We start from the raw sequence: 14,165 nt of genomic DNA, 5'->3' as shown, positions 1-14,165 counted from the left end.
TTCAACCTCGTACAGATAGGCAGTTCAGCGCTATTATGAAAAATGCAGAAATAATATCCTCATAAAAAGTTCACCACAATGTTTATTGGCAACATTTATTTTCTGTTTTTCTTTACAATTAATTGACAAGAGATATTTCATTAAGAAATACAATGAAGAGCTATTGTTGTTATTTATTTGTCTTTGATATTTCTTTTTTCGTTAGTAAATATATTACCTTTATCTTCTTTTAGGTTATTTGATAGGTCCAAAGTATGAAAAGGTACATTTGGATTACTTATCAAAACCAATGCAAGTTTATGAGCAAACTCCCTATTTTAAAATACAAATCTTGATAATAATAAATAATAATATGTTAGTTTGCTCTCGTCGAGTACAGTCGCATGATTTTTAGCTCCGTGCTCTACTTTAGTTTACTACCGTCGTTAAGCCTTAGGCTCTTTTACCGCTCTTCGTAGTTTTTTCCCTCCGGCCATGTATGTCGTTAATGGCGATGTACGCCAAGGAAAAGATCCACCTGATAAACCAAAATATCAACGTCCAAGACCGCCGGTAATGACCAGAGACCATGCGGTCATTTTTAACACCACACCAGAAATCAGTGCTATCGAATACGCGATCGCGATCAACCAAATCATCGGTAAAGCGAATACAATTCATTGCGGTAGAATATCAAAAGGTAGGGCCTTGGCCTATCTAAAAACCCCAGAAATGGCCGAAGAACTGTCAATGACAGGTTTTGAAATAAATAATATGCAGATTAATGTTGAACGTTTAACCAAATCTTCCGAAAAACTAATAATTTCAAATATAATGCCCGAAATACCAAATGACTTTATTAAACCAATGATAAACAATTTTGCCAAAATCACCTCCGAAATCACCGAAATCTACGTCAACCCTACAACAGAGCAACAAGAACTTTTAGGCGGACCGGTTTTTAGCTTCAAAAGACAGGTTTATGCGCTAATAGAAAAGGAAATCCCAGAAAGAATCAACTTCAAATATGAAAATCAAAACTATGTGATCTTCTTCGAAAAAGCGGGCTCAAAAATTTGTGATTTTTGCGAAAAGCGAGGACATTTGGCTGATCACTGCTACAAAAAGAAAACACACGACAAGGAGAATAACCCAACCATTGATGACCAAGATCCACACTTATCACAACCGGATAACGAGAGTGAAACAGAAGAGCAACAACAAACGTATGCACAAATTACAAATCCCGACACCTCCACACCCCAAGGACATAATAATTGTAGTCAATCTGATGACTCCAATTCAACAACCCCAAAAAACAACCTAATTGGAAACCCCATAAACTGGGCCGACACCCCTTTTCTGGACAGCAGCCAAAGAACCTCACCGACACCCAGAAACAAACGCCTCTTTCCACCTGCAACTCCGCCACAGGATACTATTAACCTTGAAAAACAAACTGTTAAAAAACCTAAAATACAAGTTCTTGAAACCCCCCCACCAACACTGTCTCAAGAAATGCTTACAACCTTTTTGGAAGAAGTCCGTTGGAAAAAACAACCAAAACTTTGTGCTGCAAAATACACTACTAATTATATAAGTCTAGCAAACCAAATAAATTTTGAACGCCTAGCTAAAGAAAGAGACACTACCGAGAGAATCAGACTAGCAAAACTTGTAGATAACTTAAAGAAATCCTAATGAGTTTTAAAATTATAACACATAATACTAAAGGACTAAATAATAACATTAAATATCTTAACGAATGTAATCTAATGGATAACACAAACTCCCCCTTAGCCTTCTGGCAAGAAACATTTTTAACCAAAAACATTTTTCCAAACTATTTTTTAAACAAATACTCGCATAGTTTTAACGGTTTAACAAACCATCAAGCAGGTGTTTCAGCAACACATAACAATCGTTTCTTTAATGCAAACTCGATTAAAATCGAAAGTGAAATAATTGTACAAGGTTATCTACAGTATACTTTCTTAAATTTTACCAATGTTAATTTAGTTGTCTCCATTTATAATGTTTATATGCCACAATCCAATTTTAAAGCTCTGGAACTGATTGATAAGATTATTACCCATGTTGAGAACAAGGATATAACAAATATAATAGTACTTGGTGATTTTAACTGTACATTAGATTCTACACTTGATAGGTACAATACAGCTGAAAGACGTAGTAAACTAGTCAACAAAATGAAGTGTCTTGTAGGAACCTATGACTTAATTGATGTATACCGTAAACTTTTCCCCAAAAGTCAAGAAATGACATGGCAAAGTTTCTCTGATCAAAATCAAAAAGCTCGATTAGATCGTGTCTACGTTTCACCCACCCTATGGCCAATGGTGAAAAACATAAAGATAGTCCAAGGCATGACAATTTCAGACCATTCACCAATAATCCTAGAACTAGAAATCAAGCAGTTAAATAGAAACAACTTAAGTGACACATGGTGCTTTAATAACTCTTTACTAATTGACTCTAAATTCGAAAATGTGTTTAAACACTTTTGGACCAATCGGTTAGAATTACTACCCCAATTTGAAGAAAACATGTTATCTTGGTGGGAAAAAACCAAATTTTTATTAAAAAAAATGACAAAAGAATATTCGCAAAATAGTAGTTTAAAACGAAAGGAAGAATCGAGATGCATTTCTGAAAAATTGCTAAGCGGGAGAGTGAAGTCCGAACAAGAAAAGATCTCACTCCTTAAACGACTAGAGGAACTAGAAGCAAACAAAATTGAAGGCATAATCACCCGTACCAAAATAAAGACTGCAGTCGCAGCTAAATATCCTTCCAAGAAACTAATAAGAATTGAAGAAAATCAAATTGAAAAAGTCACAAGCGTCAAAAATGAAAAAGGGGAGGAAACATCAACGCAGAAAGAACTATATACTGAAATCGTCAGACATTTTGAGTCCTGCTTCCAAGATGAAGAGACGGAGAATTGTCAGGATTACATATCAATATTACCCCGTCTAAGCGAAGAGGATACCAAGGTCTGCAATAGCGCCCTTTCGAAACAGGAAGTCGACGAAGTTGTAAAGAATCTAGCCAGAAATAAATCCCCCGGCAGAGATGGCATAACCAACGAATTCTACACGCACTTCTGGCCTATTATTGGAAATACCCTCTGGCTAATTTTTACACAGTTACTAGGCCAACAACAAATCCCTAGCTCCTTTACCATCGCCGTTATAAAACTTATATACAAAAAAGGGGACCCAAAACTTCTAAACAACTGGAGGCCAATTTCGTTACTAAATTCAGATTTCAAAATTCTTTCAAAATGTCTGGCAAATAGAATCGGTACCAAGATTAATAAAATTATCGACTATGACCAAACGTCGAGTATACCGAAAAGGAGTATTACATCCAATCTAAATATAATGAGGGATGTAATCCACCACTACAGCTTCAACTCTAGCGAAAATTTAGCGATAGTAGCGCTCGACCAAGCGAAAGCCTTTGACCGGGTAAAACACAAGTACCTATATGAAATCCTGAAACACGTTGGTCTTGGAGACAAAATAGCAAATTACATTCAAACCGTATACTCATCAGCCGAAGCATGCGTGAAAGTGAATAATATTCTTTCGGCAAAATTTAAAGTCTCCAAAGGCATCCGCCAAGGTGACCCAATGTCAAGCTTCCTATTCAATTTGTCAATAGAACCTCTGTTATGCCATCTCCGAAGTAAACTACGAGAAGACTCTATAAATCTACCTTTCATCCCGAGACCATTAACAACTCTATCCTTCGCTGATGACCTCAACACTTTTATCACCACAGACCAAGGCTTTACGATTCTTTCAGAAGAATGTGCAAATTACTCGAGAATGAGCAACGCCAAGTTTAACCTAGCAAAAAGCAACGGATTATGGCTCGGAGGGTGGAAAAATAGAACGGATCTCCCGATAAACGTACAATGGAACAATGATCAAATAAAGTCCTTAGGCGTCACCTTCTGCACGAAAGAAAATATTCTAAACAAGCACGCAAATATGGTAGCAGACGAAATAACAACCTCAATGGAAAACATTTCTACCTCAGTCTTTGGCCTGTCATACAAAAACAGAGCGCAGTTATGTAACATCCTCCTCAGCAAACTATTCTACACCTTACCAGTACTGTTCACACCGAAAGAACTATCCAAGAGAATATTACACGAATGCGCCAAACTAATCTGGACTAACGACAGACACTGGTTAAATATGGACGATATCCAACAGAAGATAGGCCAGGGAGGTTTCGGGTTAATAACCCTAACAAAAAGATGGGAAAATTTCGCCTTTAATAAGTTACAACGTCACATTGAGGGACTTTACCACCCCATAGAAGGAGCCTTTCTAGATCATTATTTAAAACAAACGAACATATATAAATTTGGTTTAAACGTTCTTAGCTTCCCAGACATAGAATTCAACTATGATTTTTGCCCAAAATATTACAAGGATTTATTCATGTTTTGGAAAACGATCCCAATACGTTTAAAAAAACCCACAAACATACAGAGTTTTTTAAACTTACCTATTTTAAATAACCCTTTGATTAAATTGGACTTTTATCATCCAAAATGGAAAACACCAGGCTTTCAACTTATCAGGGATATCTACGATCACCAAAAAAATTATTTTAGGAATCCCTTTATTGATATAGGACTAAGACCTCAAACAGAGCGCTCCCTCACCAATCAGTTCCTTAAGATTTCAAAATTATGTAAAGAAAAGATAGATCTTTTTTGTCTGCCGAGCAAAACTAACCCACCCCAAGAAAAGACAATTTGTGAGATGGAACTTTACTTAGATGATAAGTATGTCAGCCTTGAAAAAATAACAAAAACCCAATTTAAAGAACTTACCAACCCACATTCAGAACAATTAAAAAACAGATTTCTCGCGATTTTTGAGAGTCCAAACAATATTAAACTTAAATTAAATCCCATATGGCATCCGTGTTTTTTCCCAAAGGAAAACAGTATTCTTTGGAGAATAACCATAGGCAATATAACGTTACCAGTTTTAGCATCTAGATTGTATAATCTTAGTCCCCAATGTCCATTCTGTGAAAAAGAGCAAGGAAATATCAAGCATATATTTTTTAACTGTGGGATAACCCAGAGCTTTTTAACAAAAATTACAACCTTTATACAAATATTCAATCCTAATTTTAAATTAATAAACAAAATGTACTGGCTGTATTGTGGTGAAGAAATAGCATATTTTAAAATCATAATAATTATTTTAAATATAGCAAAACTTTCAATTTATTTTACATATCAAACTAGAATGAATATAAAAGAAGTAGACCCTGAAATTATGTTAGTTAACTATTTTAACAAGAAACTATTACTATGTATTTTAACCGAATATGAATTTTATGAAAGAAATGACAAAATAGCTTTTAAACTTTTTATAGAATCGGGAATTTGTAAATTGGAGGGTAGGAAAGTGAAAATGAAAGTAACCTTGTAAAACTAGCTTTATAATAAAAAAAAAAAAAAAAAAAAAAACTACAATAAAACGCACAAAAACTACAATAAAACACACAACAACTACAATTTACATACCATGCTAGAATGAATATAAAAGAAGTTGATCCTGAAATTATGTTAGCAAACTATTTTAACAAAAAACTACTACTATGTATTTTAACCGAAAAAATAAAAAATTTAAAAAAAAAGAAAAAAAAAAAATAAATAAACTAATAATAATAAACTAAATAAACTAATAATAATAAACTAAATAAACTAATAATAATAAACCAAATAAACTAATAATAATAAACTAATAATAATAAACTAATAATAATAATAAACTAATAATAATAATAAACTAAATAAACTAATAATAATAAACTAATAATAATAATAAACCAAATAAACTAATAATAATAAACTAATAATAATAATAAACTAAATAAACTAATAATAAACTAAATACTTTGTTCCATGTATTATTATGATCAATATGATATTGAGTCTTACAGAAACTTTGTGAATTTATGACAAATAACTTAAATTACAACAAAATACACTGAAATACACTAAAACTACAATAAAAACACACCAAAACACACCAAAACACTGTAAAACACAATAAAATCACACCAAAACACAGTAAAACACACTAAAAGTACAATAAAACACTCTAAAACTACACTATACCGCGTAAAAATAGGCTAAGGTACAATAAAACTACAATAAAACACTCTTAAACTACACTAAGGTACAATTAAAATACACTAAAAGTACAACAAAACACAGTAAAACACAATAAAATACACTAAAAGTACAAAAAAATACACTAAAACTACACTATGACATAATAAAATACATTAAAAGTACAATAAAATACACTAAAAGTACAATAAAACTACAATAAAGCACAGTAAAACACAATAAAATACACTAAAAGTACAATAAAATACAGTAAAACACAATAAAATACACTAAAACTACACTATAACATAATAAATTACACTAAAAGTATAATAAAATACACTAAAAGTAAAATAAAAGTACAATAAAACACTCTAAAACTACACTAAGGTACAATAAAACTACAATAAAACACAGTAAAACACAATAAAGTACACTAAAAGTACAATGAAACACAGTAAAACACAATAAAAGTACAATAAAACATTTAAATTGCAATAAAACTGCAATAAAACAGTCTAAAATTCACTTAAATTAAAACAAAACACACTAAACTACAGTAAAACATGTTAACAAATAGACCGTCATATATATTTCAAGAAGAAAAACATTGAATTTTTTGAAAGTTATTTATTTGCCTTAGTTTTCCCAGGTTTGTACGAACCATGAATTCAACCTCGTATGGATAGGTAGTTCAGCGTTATTATGAAAAATGTAGAAATAATATCCTCATGAAAAGTTCACCACAATGTTTAATGGTAACATTTATTTTCTGTTTTTCTCTACAATTAATTGACAAGGGATAATTCATTAAGAAATACAATGAAGAGCTATTGTTGTTATTTATTTGTCTTTGATATTTCTTTTTTCGTTAGTAAATATATTACCTTTATCTTCTATTAGGTTATTTGATAGGTCCAAGGTACATTTGGATTACTTATCAAAACCAATGCATGTTTATGAGCAAAATCCTTATTTTAAAATACAAATCTTTACATTAAATCACGTCATTATAAGAATAACTTGTACGAATATACACCATTTAACTCCTGTATTATCTAAATAGAGTTTCTCAATGGAGACAGTTTTTTGATAACAGTCAAAATCTGTTACAAAGCTTCCGGGATCAAAAATTATTAAGTATAGTTCTAATTAGAAAATATATTACCTTTATCTTCTATTAGGTTATTTGATAGGTCCAAGGTACATTTGGATTACTTATCAAAGCCAATGCAAGTTTTATGGGCAAAATCCCTATTTTAAAATACAAATCTTTACATTAAATTACGTCATCATCAGAATAACTTGTACGAATATATACCATTTAACTCCTATATTATCTAAATAGAGTTCCTCAATGGAGACAGTTTTTTTCATAACAACCAAAATCTGTCATGTGACAAGTAGATGGTGTCAACATCCCACGCAACTTCTTCACGATAATTGCACATACAAACGTAAGGCGTTGAAAAAACTCCACAAACCAGATCTTTTGAGTCTAAACCCATTAATATATGTCACTGAAATAACAATTTATTGAATGACGTCACAGATACGGTTGTAGAAGATTTAACCCTTGTCACTGTACGTTTAAAGCTATCCATCCTCGTTTCTTATCAATGACGTCACAGATACAGTTGTAGAAGAGACTGTCATACGCGTGCGCAGACTCACCGCGAGTTTGCGCGCGGTTTTCAAATTTCGCGGTTTTCCCGCGAGGCGGCGCGGTATTTTCCCGCAAGGGGGCGCGCGGGTTTCCCCGCGAGGGGTTTCCCCGGCGGCGAGGGGGCGTTGATTACGTCACTCATTACGTCATAGGTCATTGACCTACTTTTACACTGGTGACCTTGACCTACATTCTACACCTACATTCTACACCTACGGAGGTACGAAGTGGGGGGTTATACTACTAGTAACTAGAAGCACCCACAAGTACCTACAAGCACCCACAAGTGCCCACAAGTACCTACAAGCACCCACAAGTACCTACAAGCACCCACAAGTACCTACAAGCACCCACAAGTACCTACAAGCACCCACAAGTACCTACAAGCACCCACAAGTACCTACAAGCACCCACAAGTACCTACAAGCACCCACAAGTACCTACAAGCATCCACAAGTACCTACAAGTACCCACAAGTACCCACAAATACCAAAGGCAGTTGGTTACATAATTTATTAGTGTGGGGGACCTTTTCCAACTTAACTTGTTAGCTCACACAAAGCTAGGTCCCCTTGTTTTTCAACCACCACGAAATATGAACCAACTAGCTTTAAAAGTGCTAACATCATAAACTGTCTCTTTACACTGCTTAAATATCGCAGATTGGAATGGTTTTCAAAATTTAAATTTAAACATACTTAGACTTAATTATAGTCAATGAAAATTGCTTAGCGGAATGTTAGATGTTTTACCTTCCATTTAAAACCGTTTTCAAGTCTAACAAACGTATAGTTTTTCTAACATCGGAGCCACCGGATCGTTTTTTTCAGAAAATTTCCCATGTTATTTCTAAGGGAAAAATTCCTGTTTTTCCACAAAAGGTGTGATGAATTTTATGGAAATGAAAACCACCCTTAGCAACTTTATTTTTTTATAAAATTAACTAATTAATGGATCTCTTTGAAATTTTAACCACACATTGTGGGCCAGAAATGTAGTTCTGTGGAATTTTTTCAAAACAGTTAATGCAATACAACAAGAAACTACATCCAAACAAAAACCCATCTTATACATTAATAGCAGTATGAAGTCATATCTAAGAGCCCTTACAAAACCTTTCTTAGGATTTCTTTGAAAAAATGGTTTGGAACTTTTTAAAGAAATTCTTTGGAATGTTCCTTTGGAATCCTTAGGATATTTGGCACCTTTTTCCTAAGAAATATTCTTGAGAGTTCTGAAGAAACTATTCTTGAGAATTTCTAAGAAAATATTCTTCAGAGTTTCTAAGAAAATATTCTTCAGAGTTTCTAAAAAAAATAGTCTTGAGAATTTTTAATAAAATATTCCATAAATATTTTTTTGGTGTTTCTATTAATAGTTCCGAAGAATATACTTTGGAAAATTTCCACCCCTTTTCCTTAGAACTGTTCCTGTTTTTCTTTAGAACTCCATGGGGATCTTCTCAAAGATCCCTCCGATATTCTTTAGAACTCCTTCCGATCTTCTCAAAGATCCTTCTGATCTTCTCAAAGATCCTTCTGATCTTCTCAAAGATCCCTCCGATATTCCTCAAAACAACTTCGGATATTCCTCAAAACAACCTCGGATATTCTGCAAAACAACCTCGGATATTCCTCAAAACAACCTCGGATATTCCTCAAAACAACCTCGGATATTCCTCAAAACAACCTCGGATATTCCTCAAAACAACCTCGGATATTCCTCAAAACAACCTCGGATATTTTGCAAAACAACCTCGGATATTCCTCAAAACAACCTCGGATATTCCTCAAAACAATCTCGGATATTCCACAAAACTCCTTTCGATATTCTTTAGAACTCCCTTCGATATTCTTTAGAACTCCATTCGATATTCTTTAGAACTCCATTCGATATTCTTTAGAACTCCATTCGATATTCTTTAGAACTCCCTCTAATATTCTTTAGAATTACTCCTAATATTCTTTAGAACTCCCTCTAATATTCTTTAGAACACCATCCTATTTTTCTCAAAACGATATCTAATATTCTTTAGAAATTCATCCGATATTCTTTAAAACTCTCTACGATATTCCTTTGAACTCCCTTGATTTTTCTCAGAAGTCCCTCCAAGTTTCCTTAAATCTCCCTCTAATATTCTATAGAACGTCCTTTAATTATCTATAGAACTACCTATTTCAATTCTACAGAACGTCCTTTAATTATCTATAGAACTACCTATTTCAATTCTACAGAACGTCCTCTAATATTCCTTAGAACTACCTCCGATGTACCTCAAAACTTTCACCGATATGCCTCAAAACTCCCTCCCATATGTGTTCATTTTCATTTAAAAAACAAAACTACTGTCGGTTGTAAAAACTGTCTTAGAAGGCAACTAACAGAAACAAATTGAAGAATTATATCAAGGTTTTTAAAATATACCAAAATTTAAAAATATCATTTCAAAGAAACAAATTGTCGACAGGCCTACAAAATCAATAAAATATTCCTTGGAATATTTTTTCAACGAAGTCTTTAATATATATAAATGTTTATAATACCCTGAGAAATTATTTTTTGAGCCTATAAAAACTCATGTAGGAATCGGAAGAATGCTTAAAATGTTTTACAAGACATTTGAAACCTTCTTTCTATAATATATTATCATGATTGTTTTTCCAGAAATTTCTATAAATTTTTCTTTGTACGAATGAATAATATATTCTTAGGAAGGTTTTTTTCTGAAATTCCTTTAAAATATTCTTTGTACGTATCGATAAAATATTCTTAGGAAGGTTTTTCCTGAACTTTCTTTAAAATACTCTTTGTAGGCATCGATAAAATATTCTTAGGAAGGTTTTTTTGAAATTTCTTTAAAATATTCTTTGTACGTATCGATAAAATATTCTTAGGAAGGTTTTTCCACAAATTTCTTTAAAATATTCTTTGTAGGCATCGATTAAATATTCTTAGGAAGGTTTTTTCTGAAATTTCTTTAAAATATTCTTTGTACGTATCGATAAGTTATTCTTAGGAAGGTTTTCCCTGAAATTTCTTTAAAGTATTCTTTGTAGGCATCGATAAAATATTCTTAGGAAGGTTTTTCCTGAAATTTCTTTAAAATATTCTTTGTACCCATCGATAAAATATTCTTAGGAAGGTTTTTCCTGAAATTTCTTAAAATTATTCTATGTAGGCATCGACAAAATATTCTTAGGAAGGTTTTTCCTGAAATTTCTTTAAAATATTCTTTGTACCCATCGATAAAATATTCTTAGGAAGGTTTTTTGAAATTTCTTTAAAATATTCTTTGTACGAATGAAAATAATACTCTTAGGTATATGTTTCCTAAAGGCTCTTTACATGTTTCTTAAAACGACTTGAGAAATAGTTGTTAAGAAAATTATATTGGAACAATTTTAAAAAATATTTTTAGAAAAGTCTACGAATTGTTTCCATAGAGTTTTATCTATAGGTCTCAGTAGATATGTCTTAAGAGTATCTTTAATGAAATTTTTCTTGGATACCTCTCCCAAGCCTACCATAAGACCCTTTCGAAATTTCTTAAAGATTACAAAGAATGTTTTCGTAAGGGATGGGTTAATGCCTGTAGCAGAAAGGATTTTACTATAGAAAACGTTTCTCGTGGTACCTACATCTCTTCAAGACATTTTCACGGCTTAAGAGGTCCAAGTCAAGAACATCCTGATCCTATTCCTTTATGTCGTATTTGGAAATCAGTTGAAGTAAGCTATTTTATACAACTGTTTCTTTTAAATACTAATGTTTGAAACTTCGGAAACCATTTTTGCAGGCAGAAACAGGAATTATCACAGGTGCAGAAGAAAAACGTCTTGACGTTACAGATAAAAAAGAGCCATTTAATAGAGGAAACGGACAAATCGATGTAAGTCTGATTTACGAAAATAGAAACTAATGTAAAAGATATATGCGTAACAAAGCGATTTATTTTAGGTCTATTAGGAGATTAAATCTAAAGATATGTTGGACCTCAATATCTTATCGCCACCTATTTCATGGTCGATGGAGAAAACTAATCAAGGGGTTATTTTTACGAAGCACACTAATGGAAAGATTGTTCAATCTTGTTTCTTTCTTGGAAAACGGACCTATGATTGTGGCAATTAAGGCATTGGATAAAGACATAGCTAATGAAAAAATTCAGAATAATTTGATGATTAGGAGCAATATTGATGTATAGAACTGCCTATCAAAACTTGATAAGTTTAAAATCTGCCCGGGTAATCATGATGAAGACCTTGTTAGACTTTATATTGAGAGACGTCCAAACCAGCATAAACGAATTGGCAATTACTCAAGTGATTTAAAAACCATTTATAGCAATAGATGTGAAGGCCTCATTCCCGTTAATAAGAATCGATGTGTTGCGTGTCTGAAATATCGGTCAAGTTTACGAACTCTGCGTTGTCGTTATAAAGCCATGAGCAAACAATTGGCCAAAGATGTTAGAATGAAAGCCAAACAGAAAAAGGCTTCCAAGCCCAAACACGTTTTATCAGAGAAAGGGAAACAAGACTGGTCAAGATTAAAGCTGATTTTTAAAGAGAAACTTAAGCAAGAGGCGCCTGGATCATTCATATCCCTATTTATTAAACAACAGTGACTTGCATTGGAGAGGTCGAAATACGGCATGAGATGGGACTCTTTCTTTCTTAAATGGTGCTCTTACATAAAAAACAAATCAAAATCAGCCTACAAAGCTTTAGAAATATCTGGAATAATTAAGCTACCCACAACAAGAACATTATATAATCACGAACATAGGATAACAAATAAATCTGGATTTAACGAAGACGCTATCACCGAAATGATTAAGATTACAGACATTGATAACATTCCAGAACTTAAAAAGTACTTTGTACTTCTTTTGGATGAAATAACTGTCAAGCCAGACTTAATTTGTCATAAAGATACTGGTTACATAACTGGTTTTATTGATGTCTTTGTCCAACATAACACTCTTAACGATATTGAGATGAGAGAAAAGGGAACTACTGCACCACCTCTCGCAACAAATATCCTTCAGCTCATGCTTCGTGGCATCACAAGCAACAATAAAATTCCATTTGCCCATTTCCCCACAAAAGGAGCTACAAGCGGCGAATTATATTCAATTATTTGGGAAGCAGTTAGTATTTTGGAAAATAATGGATTCCGTATTTTAGCGGTCGTTGGCGACGGAGCTTCAACAAGTCGAAAGGTTTTTCGTATGTGCGCTGATAATGAAGGAACCACATTTGTACCTTTTAGGACTAAAAACTTTCACGCATTTGATGAAGAAAGGGACTTATTCTTCCTTTCAGATGCTCCGCATTTGGCAAAAACAGTACGAAACTGCTTTAGTAATAGCGGTGCCAATTCAAATTCTCGCGGGTTGCGGAACAACGACCAGGATATATCCTGGAAAATAATCTTGCGCCTATATTACGCTCAACTAAGAATGAGAGGACAATTTAAAAATGCTTCTAAGCTGACATATAATCACGTTTTCTTGAACGCATACTCTAAGATGAAAGTTAATTTGGCTTGCCAAGTTATGAGCGAAACTGTGGCTTCGGCAATTGAAGTTCTTTTCGGAGATGAAAAATACCAGGAAACAGTCACATTTATAAGGACATTTGACAAGTTTTTTTAACATATGTAACGTCGGGAATTCCATTGAAGCCCTAAAAAAGAGAAAAACCAACAAACTAGTTTTCGAACAAGAAATTGATGAACGATTAAAGGTAAGGAAAGTGAATATGAAGGTTTTGATAACATAATAATTGTATTTCTTGAATTTAGTGGCTAGAAGATGACTACTTAAATGATTGGGAGAAAGACATTGCAAATCGTACAGGAGAATTTTGAAAAACCGAAAGGAGCAAGATGCTTTTGAGCGCAGAAATAATTGAAGGGCTGCGAAAGACAGGTATATACACTCTGAAGCGTTATATAAGCCACTATTAACTAAAGTAAAACCCTTCAAATATAGCCCTTTCAACGGTCCGCATTGTAAAATTTCTTCTCAATAAAAGAGCAAAATATGTTTTAACCCGTCACTTGAACCAAGACCCCCTGGAACAGTACTTTGGCAGGAAGCGATGTTCTGGAGGTCGAAACTGCAATCCCTCAGTTCCCCTCTTTGAAGCCAACATGGATAAGCTAAAAGCCTTAAAAGGTCTCGTTGTAGAAGCGATTTATGGAAATACTACCATTTCTGAAAAAAACTGTTATTTAAAAATTTTATTATCAAACGCTTTTTACTGTTTGGGAAAATAATTTAAAATTTGAGAACAAATTTGCCATCAGCAGTAAAAACACTGGTCCTGGTGTTAA

This window comes from Phalangium opilio, unplaced genomic scaffold, assembly GCF_054372755.1.
Source record: "Phalangium opilio isolate 3A_F unplaced genomic scaffold, DU_Popi_V2 ptg000073l_1, whole genome shotgun sequence".
Classification (NCBI taxonomy): Eukaryota; Metazoa; Arthropoda; class Arachnida; order Opiliones; family Phalangiidae; genus Phalangium; species Phalangium opilio.
Note: the sequence above shows the minus strand (reverse complement) of the source record.